The sequence below is a fragment of the Lissotriton helveticus genome, chromosome 12, assembly GCF_964261635.1.
Source record: "Lissotriton helveticus chromosome 12, aLisHel1.1, whole genome shotgun sequence".
Lineage (NCBI taxonomy): Eukaryota > Metazoa > Chordata > Amphibia > Caudata > Salamandridae > Lissotriton > Lissotriton helveticus.
This window is the reverse complement of record NC_136073.1, coordinates 744,177,350-744,187,879: the sequence shown is the minus strand read 5'-3', so window position 1 is coordinate 744,187,879 and position 10,530 is coordinate 744,177,350. Positions and strand designations below refer to the sequence as shown.

The following is a 10,530-nucleotide window of genomic DNA, read 5'->3' as shown; positions in this document are numbered from 1 at the left end:
ATTAGCTACCCAAATGAAACTCACTGTATCAGCCTCAGAAAGACTCTTCCAAATTAGGAACCTGTAAACTTGAGGTTGCCCATAGAACTCTGAAGCAGGTGCGTTAACCCACTGAGCAATACTGCAGGCTTGCCATCACTCTTGGCTCACCCACTTCCTCCACGGTTGCCCTGCCCATCTCTTCCATCTTTCGCTAGCGTCTTCTTTCCTCCTTCCCAACCCTCTCTCCACTTTTCTTTATTCCTCCCCCCACCCAGACTCTATCCGGGCATCTGTGTTTACCCCTCCATCGCCACGCTTTTACTCCACCCCTTCACTTGCCCTCGTGCTTCCCCTCCGGGTGTTTTTGTCTTCTCCTGCCGCCTTCTCTTGATGACAGCTTACTTTGGGGGGCTGCCAGCACCCTAGGGTGGGCGAGCCCGAGGCTTCATAAGGAGTCGCACGAGGCCGGTGGGTCCTGTTTCCAGGCTGGCAGCGGCTAGAAGAGCGCCCTCTCTCTCCACACAGGTACACTATTTTAACTTTGTCGTATTTTCTACCGTGGAAATCAGTTGTTGCGCCTGTTCTGTAGTATACTATATTGTATATTATGTACATTATTGTGCAGTGGCACAGGGTTTTTTTTGTGGGTGACCCCAGGGCAAACATAGCCAGAAGAACAGATTGTGGCTGATTCTGTGTGACTTCTTTATTAAATCCACTAGAAATGCAAAAATGAAGCCTGAATTTCCTTGTAATAAGACGTTATCTAAATGCCGCGTTTTCTGTATGGTTCCTAATCTCGGGTATGTGGGTCTGAGTGTGTGTTTGTTTTAAATGCCCCTGATATTAGCAGGAAAGGAAACTTTTCCAAAGGGAGATAAAATGATTTGCCCAATATCACACGGTTTAGTCAAATGATGAACCCGGGCATCTTCTTGCTGCAAGATCTAATTGAACCGTAGACCATATGATTGAAACTCATTCGCTAAAAACTTCTTTTATCCACGCATATATCTTTCTGTTCTGACTTATGTTGTCTCGTTCTTCCCCACCCCTTAGTACTTCAGACCTCTTACTTTATAGCTGGATTCTTTTCAGTCTCTCCCTGCCTTATATATTTTCTCTTAGTCACTTCTTTTCTGTGTGTTCTCAACTTCTCGCCTGTCCCTTTGTCTCTCTGCCATACCTGTTTGCTAGTTCAACCCACGGTTCATCCCATAATTTCCCCAGAAAATCTTACAAGTCTGTCTTCATTAGAGGCAGGAAAGGGGTAGGTGGGGCGGGAGGGGGGATGTGTCCATCTCCTCATCAACAAGTCCAGTGACAATATGAGAGATATTTAGGGTCTTTGTTGTAAACCTAGTCCCTGATTTACTAAGATTTTGCATCAGGATTGCTTTACTTTTATGGCGTATCCCTGAGGCAAAACTTCTTTTGCATTTACTAAGACATGCAAAGTCAATTTGTGTGGCTTTGCGTGCTTTAGTAAATACAAAGGGCCATATGTATCAACATTCTTTTTGCGATTCCTAAACAGCGATTATTAAGGAATCGCTATTTAGAAATTGCAAAATGGTATGTATGGTTAGGGTTCCCTAAGCAAGCGCCGAGATGCCTACGGGTAGTCGTGCGCTATACAAGAGCGTAATCATTTCATTTCATTTCATGTAGGAAATCGCTTCTGATTCCTTAACATTCCTAAATTGCGATTAGCAAATTGCTAATCGCAAATTTCCCATTCATTTCTATGGGCCAGGAGGCCCATAGGAATGAAGGGGAAATTTGCGATTAGCAATTTGCTAATCGCAAATTGTGCATATTTTCAAGGGTGCAGGGGTGTCTCAAGAACACCCTGCTGCACCCCTGAAAATGACATGTGTGGGCATATGGCGCACATACATGCCCTAAGGGGATGTATGAGCGTCATATGGCACCTTTGGATTTAGAAAAAATTGCTTTTGTAAAAGAATTCACAACTTACCACCAACAAGAAGTTGGTGGTAATTTGCGAATCCTTATGGGCATTTTTGAAGTAATTTTTCTTTGATACATTGCATTTAAGGAATCGCAAAATTTGCGATTCCTTAAGTGCAATCACAAAATAAGGAATGGCAAATTTTGCGATTCCTTATTTTGCAGCCAAATTGTTTCATACATACCATTTAGCAAATTAGCATTCGCAAAGGCCAAAATTCTGCTAATTTCGGCCTTTGCGAAAGCACATTTTCTTGATACATATGGCCCTTAATAACGTTACTTTGCATCAGCTGGGCGGTGCATGGGTGGAGCATGGGTGCTCCCGTGCCTCCACCCATACCAGATTTTCAAAGACGTTTAAACAGGGGTTTGCGCCAACCAGTCCGCCCACCTTAGAAGCATAACGGGGAGAAATATCTTTACTTCTCCTTGTTCCTTCTTCTTTCCATCTGTGTGGCATCATGAAGATACATCGAAAGAGGAATATGCCTCTGAGGATTATTTTGTGCGCAAGAAGGCATTCGACAAAAACAATCCTGCCCGTAACGCCGGTACCTTTGAACAATGGTGCACGGGTGCTTGTATAGGCGCTAGGCAGCAAGCAGTGCGCCACGGCTGGGAGAGAGCAGAAGTGCATCATATCTTAGTGGTTCCTGCAAATATCTGCCCTCTCCCTTTCACAGAACACAGAGCAGAAAGTTGTCTTGCTGTGACGGAAGAAAAGCCAATCTGTCCCATAACTTTTCATGTAAGTTCAAACGAAAAGGTCACATTTCAGATGAGCTGCAGTTATTACTTTTTCATGTCAACGTTAAAAAAAATGCATCTAAATAATTGTTCAGGCAAATAATTATGGGTAGATTACTGAAATATTCATTACCCAACTCTGGTGCTAGAATCTGGAAGGGGAAAGAGGGGCCAGCCCATAGACTTATGTTAAACCAAGGGTGTCCAACCTAGGTCTAGGAAGGCGAGATTCATACCTATTTTTCTAAATATTCAATGACTGTGTAATTAGGCTCTATTTAGATAATTCAGATCCGATTCAAAAAGTCTTTTGGAGCCATAAACCTAAATGTACAACTCAAAATTGCTCCCGTTATGACCCACAGCTAGCCACCTAAGGCTACCTGTCAGGTGTCAATGCTTTGCTTGATTTGTAAAAGAATAAGTGTGGGGCTGAAACTTTTGTTTAGAAACCTTAAACTATTGAATCGCTCCTGCCACACACCAAGGCTCCATAGTTTTCACTCCATCTCCCTCCTCGAATCCATCTCCAGGTACTCCTTGCTTCTTAATCTCACTCTTGCAGGTTTCTGATTGTTCCGGTTGTCACTGTTTTTCCATCTTTCTCTCCTTCCCTCTTTCCCCTGTGTGTGTTTTTCCCTCTCTTGCTCTGGATCAATTTCTGATGATGAGTAGTAAGTGTCAGTCCCCAAAAAGGAGTTCTGGTGGGCCCCACCTGCAACCGACGGTTCAAATTCAGACCTGTATAGATGGTTTTGCTGCAGACTAATTGTAAATCATGTCTGAATTCAATTACAGGGCATGTACCCCACATAAGGGGTGGGATGTGGGGGTTGGGACTCATGGTTTGCCAGGGATTGTGTGAGTTCCCACAAACATGGGAGTTTGTTGGCATTTACAAATTCCTCTCTGATCCTTTCCCGCCCTACAAATATCAAAGATTCACTCTTGCAAAGGGGTTCGGTAATGCCTCTTTCAGGTTCGGAAGGGGCAAAGAACCCTCCACCAAAACCAGAAACCCTTGGTGGAGTGGAATCGGATGAGCGTCCTCCAGATGGTGAAATGCTTCTCTCCCATCAGATCTTCCTTTCAATTGTATAGTATTGTATTGTAATTGCATTTGTATAGCGCGTACTATCCCTGACGAGGCGTCGAAGTGCTTTTCGGCGAGTAGCACGCTACTCCGGACCCGTAGAGGATTAGTGTTGAATTAGTATAGTGAAACATGCAAGTACATTTTAAGTGGTGGATATGTTAGTAAGTTATTTGGATTTGGAAGGATAGCAGAAGGATAGAAGAGGAAAAAAGATTTGTATTTATATAGCGCTTCTTACCCCTGATGGGGTGTTGACGCCCTTTTTTTGGTGATTAGCACGCTGATGGGGTGTTGAAGCGCTTTTCTGGTGAGCAGCAGGCTACTTCGGAACCCATAAATCGTCCACACAATTCCTTATTAGGGTTAAGAGTGGTGCCAAAACCCATTCCACTGCATTCTCTGGGAAATCCTGGAAAGCTTCGATTGGCAGATCTTTCCAGGTGTCCTACAGGGAATGTTTGCGGAAAATCGTGAATCTGCACTACAGGGCAAGAGAACTTTAACTGGTGCAGATTTCAGATTCCCTTTGTGAATTCGTCCCTTTGTTTATCCATTTATCTACTAAGATATTGAGAAATCTGGCATGGATTCTGCCAAGTGTAACCTACTCAGAATAACCCAGTGTTAAAAAAATGAAATGATTATTACAATGGTTTATTATCAGTAAACATAGGTTGATTTAATCACAATCCAGCGAAACGGATCATGTTCCAAATAAAATGATCGATTATAATATATGTTTCTTTGATTATGTTTTTTGAGCCTTCCATGAGGTACAAAAGAATATTAAAGTTTCTGAAGTTTAAAAATACACTTTTATTTGAAGATTTCAGTATAACGGAGAATCCGGTTCAGCTTGATTGTGATTTAATGAGGTAAAAACTCCCAAATGTGCCAGTGTGACATCATGTAAATAGGCAAAACATTAAATTCATTGTAATAGCCCCAAGAGAGAAATGTGGGTGGACTTTGCGTACCCCGACTTTTTTTTTTTTACACTTCTAAAGGATAGTGAAGTCACTTTTAAAAAAAGTGATGGTAATGAAGGCGCACCCGGCGCATAGCAGAGGGGCGCCCTTAGTCACGGAACGGGCAGGAGCACAAAGGTGAAGAGGCGGCCGTCTTCTGTGTCGACACATTGGAGGGGTGGTCTCCTCCGTGACATCATCGCTGGGCGCCAAAGGGGGGGCAGCAGCATATAAGTCCCCGCAAGCGAGGGATCGGCCTCTTTTTCCCTCCACCGAGCTCCAGGATCCATTTACTCCAGTTCGCACAACCACCCACCCACCCTGGCAAGAAGGCAGAAGGTGGCGTAATTTCTTGTAGCAGAAATGGGGGCTACCCCAAATATGGACTGATCTACGGGAATTTTCCCCTGAGAAGGGGGTTTATTATGGGAGCACCGGGCTGGCAGGAGGGGAGGGACTGACCTGCTGGTGGTCCCGGACCTTTCGGCCCTACCCCGGGATACCTGGAAAAAATGGAACCTTTTGGGGGAGTTACCGAGTGGTAGGTAACTCCGCCAGGGATGGACCGCGCTGCGGTGCCCTGGAAGTTATTAATATGGATAAGGTAAGGGGCCTGCTGGCACTTGCCATTAACTTTTGAAATGTTCCTCGGTAGAGGAAGGTCGAGATACTGATGTGTTGTCTACACAATCGATGAACTGTTTATCTGCCCTATATCCTACTTTCAAACAATCATGTGTGATCTGGTGGATCTTATTAATGGTGTTCTCATAACGATGTCTGAGTTACTTTGACGAAGGTTGTCACTTATCATTGCACAATGAGTTGTGTTTTTGTGATTAAAAGGCTACGCCCTTGGTTAAACCACTAATGACTTTGTCCATTTCCTTGAGAGTGATGCAGGGGGGCGCAGCGAGTTGCACGTGTGAGCGCACTATTTCTACAAAACCTGCTTTTGAAGGCAAAGTACTTCCATCGAAAGCTTTTTTTGCAAGAATATCCTGGGACACAAAGTCAAACGCAGGAAAACTCATAAACTAGCCACTTTCACCAGGGTTTACTTTGGAGCTCTCGGATTTGTATAACTCCGCATTTACCTAAAACATCCTTTTTAATAGTAATTTTTTAAAACTAGTCACAAATTGCGGGAGTGTGAAGCTGCAGTTTTATTTCGCGACTATTTCATTCAACACAAACTATTAAAAATCCACAGAGGCTACACATTTCGATGTAAGTTGGGTATTGCCCTAAAAGGCATGATTTTCACAAGACTTTTGTATGTACGTTTAAATTGCACACGAGTCTCATGTGTGGAAAAATTAAGCAAGGAATGCGCTGGCCTACAGAATGCTCTCAATTTACCAGTCACGAGAGAAAACTGGACGAGTTTGTAGCAAAAGAATGAAACCCTTTGAACCATGGAAATTACAATACTTAGGAAATCTTAAAGGCTACACTTGAGTAACAAAAATTCACATGTAATTAGTAAAAATAGCTAAGCCTCTTACATACAAAATCAATCACTTTGGTACTGTAGATATCTTCTATATTCCTTTTACATATCCATCATGATTACTGAAAAATTGTTGCTTTGTTTAAACACATTCTGCATCTACATAGCCTCTCTAGTTTTATTTTAGTAGTTGCTACCGATTAAGTTAATGCATTTTATATAGTATCGCTTGAAAACCAAATAAAACCTTGTATGTATGTATGTATTGCGACTTATATAGCGCACGTATCACCTGAAGGCATCAAGGCGCTTGCCTTGGGAACCCGTCCTGGCTTTTCCCTGTGAGATAACCCCTACTGGGTATCCCCAGGGTGAAAGCCAGGCATCCCGCAGCGGGTGGGCCGCCATAGTGGAGATTAAGCAACTATTGCCCAGAGTTGCAGCGTGGGACCCCATGATTAGAATAGGCACCGAGGCGAGAATTATCGAGTCCGTAGACATTTTTGGGCTCAGGACCCTGCCGCGTCGGGAATAGACCCCTGGTCCCAGGCCAGACCTCTGCATCAGGGTCTGCCGCTCTAATCAGTGAGCCACACTCCTCCACTAAAAAACACTCCTCCACCTTAAAAAACACATGCTTGAGTCATAGGACCCGAAACCAATGAGTTTCTAAAAGTGGTGAAATCTCAGCTGCGCGACCCTGGGCATCCCTGTGCTTGCGGCCCATCCACCACAGGACCCCGTCTTCCCCGCTATTTTTGGGGGTTGGCGATCACTAGTATGTAGGTCAGAGTTATAGAATCGGCCTGCCAAACTCAGGAAGAAAGCTCCATTCGCATAAGGGACATTGCATGCTTGATTTTCCAAACCAACTTCCAGTTTGTTCTTGGAAAGCAAAACAATTTGTCAGCAGAGGCCATCATGGGACTGGCAGATGCAAGCCTTAGCAATCTTAGTTGTTGGGCAGCCCATCAGCCGAAAACCAAAGGGGATGATGGACGGAGTGTTGAACATTGCAATCACTCACCCCCAGTCAACTGATCTGGGTTTAATCCATCATCATTCTTTAGCTCACTCTGCCACCCCAGTTCAGACATGGCCATATGCAAATCAGTCTTGACCCTGTGCGTCATGGGAACAGTCCAGCCCGAACTGCCAAGCCATGTCTTCTCTGGACCGAAAACAAGCATCCTGGGACCGGTTTCTGGCTAATCAGCCGTAAATCTGATGGGCCAGTAACAGGAGTTACCAGTCATAAATGGATTGTGAGAGCCGGTGTACCTCTGCAGAAGGCTACGACCGAGGAGAACTGAAGCATTACTGGTGGAATCACATTCCCACTTCCTCATTCCTGAGATCATCCAAGATTACAGCCTCATAATGACCAAAAGCCACCCAGGGTTACTGATGCCCCTGCTAGTGGTATGCCGGCGGCGCAGGGAGTTGTAGGCGTGCATGGGTCTGACACAGAGGAGCTCACAGTGAGGCCATTATGGGCCATATGTATGAATTCTCAATTAGCAATTTTTTGCGAATTGCTATTTGAGAATCGCAAAACGTTATGTATGTAGGATTTGCAAATAATTTTGCAAATCCTACATATTCATTAATTGCAAATTGCAAATTGCGATTCATAATTAAGGAATACCTCCTCATTCATTCCTATGGGCCTAGAGGTCCATAGGAATGAATGGGAAGACATTCTAAATTTGCAAATCTCAAGTAGAGAATCGCAAATGGAGAATGCAATTTCAAGGGTGCCAGGGTGTCAAAAGGACACCCTGGTACATCCCTGAAATGTGCATGTGTGCACATGTGGCACACATACATGCCTTAAGGGCATGTATATGTATCACATGGCCTTTGTGAAAAATGCAAAATAGTGCATTTTTCAGAGAAATCACAAATTACCAGCAACTAGTGGTAATTTGCGATTCCTTAAGCCCAAATTGCACTTTTTCTGTGCTTCTTACATTGCATTTAAGGAATCGCAAAATTTGCAATTCCTTAAATGCATTTGCAAAATAAGGAATCGCAAATTTTGCAATTCCTTATTTTGCGAAGCAGTTTTTCTTTCATACATACCACTGAGCCAAATTGCGATTGCAAAAGCCGAAATTCGTGAGATCGCAATTTGGAATGATACATATGGTTCATTGTCTCTTACTTTGCACACTAGATAAGTAAGCAGACTCTGAAATTTTAAAAGAGATGTCTATGGTTTCAATCTTCATTCTAGTTTATAGCTAACTAAGGGGAATATTTACAAGAAAAGTGATGGAGCGCGGCGTTAACCTTCTTGGCTCCGCCACTTTTGAAACTCAGGGCTGCACCGTATTTACAATAGGGTGCAGCCCTGCATTTCCCCCTTGTGCTTGGGCTAATTAAAGCTGCCTAAACAGCTTCCTAAACTTGATAAAACCTAATAAAAACACTAATGTGTGGATTTCGGGCAGATTCCCATAATACCTGTGTATTTTCTGCAATATCACTGGTGTCAAATATGTCCTATGCAGTTAAACGCATTCAACATATTTGAAGCTAGAATCAATTGTTATCCTATTGAGAATATGGAAATCCCACCCTGCATGTCGTCTGTGATGCCAGTGCTCAGTTCCGGAATGCAGGCTAAGGGCCTGATTACGAATCTGGCGGACAGAGGACAACCAGACTCACAGGGGTGCGGTGGTGGCAGTCGAGCCACCATCGCATCTGCAGTCCCCCACCCTATTAGGACTTTGGCGGTCGGATGCCATTGCACTGCCGCAACCACCAGAGAACCGTGTTTCCAGGTGGTCCTGTGGCGGTCTGAGAGCCGCAATATGCTTGGTGGTGCTCTGTGGCACCACTGAGCATATTACGACTTACCTCACTGCCACCGGTGCATGGAGGTTCTTCCTCCATGTAACTCTGGCGGTGAGGAAAGAAAGGGGGTACTACAAAATCTCCTCTTGCCCCTGTGCATGGGGGTGCATGCAGTGGGGGGGGGCAAATATTGTGCTCCCCTATAGTTTTGCACCATCAGTTCCTGCACAGGAAGGAATGCAAGGCATGATGCATTCTTTCTGCCGTGGGAGCGCCACACCACCTGCCAGACCACAATATTACTTGTAATCTGGCAGGTGGGCGGCAGCGACACTTGGCAGTGTGGGGGCCTGGCAGTGGCATGCCGCCTGCTCCGGCACCGACAAAGTCGCAATCAGGATCTAAGAAGCGTAACACATCAAAAACACAAGACTGCAGGCCTTTCGTACTGAAACAACATCCCTGCATCAGTCAAGACCGGCACAATGCTACTTCAGTTTAGGAAAGAGTTGAAGACACACCTCTTTAGAGAGCCCTACAATACAACACAACAACAAGCCCTCCATTAACCAGTTATCCCTCTTATCACTTGTCAAGTTATGCTTGCCTATGTCCGTGTACAGCGTTCTGCTGCCTTTTGGCTAGGTCGGAACTACAGAAATACCACATACAATACAATCTTTACAAAGGTTCCCTGTATCCTGGCCCTCGAAAAGTGACCTCATTCTATGCAAACACTTATTTATCACAGAGTGAGTTTATTTCCCTGACTCATACATGCCAACAGACCTGATTCAGGCTGGAGACTCCAGATTCTTTGAGCCAAAAATAGCTTTATTTTAGCTGTCACCAGTCTGAAATTGCCTCTACTTCAAAAGAACTCAATGTGGGTAATATATTCTCCTGATTATTTTTTTAAATCTCCCACATTCCTCTTCTAAAATGTTGGTTTGTATTCTGACTTCACTCGTGAGGCGAGTTAGTGTCGACAGCCTAGCCTGTCTGACCATAATAACTACTAGTGGTGGGTGGACGACTTTGTTCATAGAAAGCACCACTAATAGATGGGACATTGGTGCACAAGGCGACCGTTCCCCCACAGGAAATGAATTGTAGAGTGTCTTGCACACCACGATCTGAATCATGTTAAATAGCTCAGTCTCTCAGGAAAATAACTTAATACTAAGAAGTCCAGGGTGTCCTTTACTGGGCTGTTTAGGTTTATCGAACTCACGCCTGTCCGTTCCATTTGGTCACAAAGATCAACCCACTAGTTTATCCATCTCAGTTACTGTTTCTGTTGCCTTTGTCCTCTTTCTGTTTCTATTCTGCTCCATGGCCTTCCCAATGCAAGATGGAGCTGGTTCCAATGTATGGAGGTACTGAAGGCAGCAAGACATACCTTACTAGAGTGCAGCTTGTATAGAGAGCTTCAGTGAACAAAGTTGCCACAATGCTTCAAGTTATTTGACTTTACAACGGTTTTCACAGAATTGTACGTT

General features: G+C 44.2%; 1 protein-coding gene across 1 annotated transcript in view; it reads left to right on the top strand.

The window, feature by feature from the left end:
- Positions 1 to 462: 462 nt before the first annotated feature.
- LOC144798468 (intelectin-1-like) overlaps positions 463 to 10,530 on the top strand; it is a 35,263-nt gene continuing 25,195 nt past the window's right edge. The window contains exon 1 of the mRNA XM_078669364.1: positions 463 to 507. The gene's annotated coding sequence lies outside the window, so the exon portion shown is untranslated. The remainder of the gene's footprint in view (positions 508 to 10,530) is intronic.